A 316-nucleotide genomic window follows, 5' to 3' on the forward strand; every position below is an offset into this window, starting at 1 on the left:
CCCAACCAGCCTAACACCTAAGGCCTCTTCCCTACATCGGTCTCTCCCGACAAATCCTCAAGCCAATAATCTTTGGTTCGCATAAACTTTGGTAACACATCGCCGTCGGCACGAAATGGGTGGTGGACGCCCACTGGTCTCCCAGCCATCACGAAATCAAACTGTACCGAAGGTTTTTTCTAAAGAACACCAAGAAAAAAAAATGTGGAAAACACTGCTATTCACTGCGAGAAGATATCGTTCAGTTCAAAAAATATATATACATACATAGTCTCTCTCTTTTTTCTACACTGAACGAAACACGCGTTGTGCTGAG

The sequence above is a fragment of the Penaeus monodon genome, chromosome 31 (genome assembly GCF_015228065.2).
Source record: "Penaeus monodon isolate SGIC_2016 chromosome 31, NSTDA_Pmon_1, whole genome shotgun sequence".
NCBI classification, from domain to species: Eukaryota; Metazoa; Arthropoda; class Malacostraca; order Decapoda; family Penaeidae; genus Penaeus; species Penaeus monodon.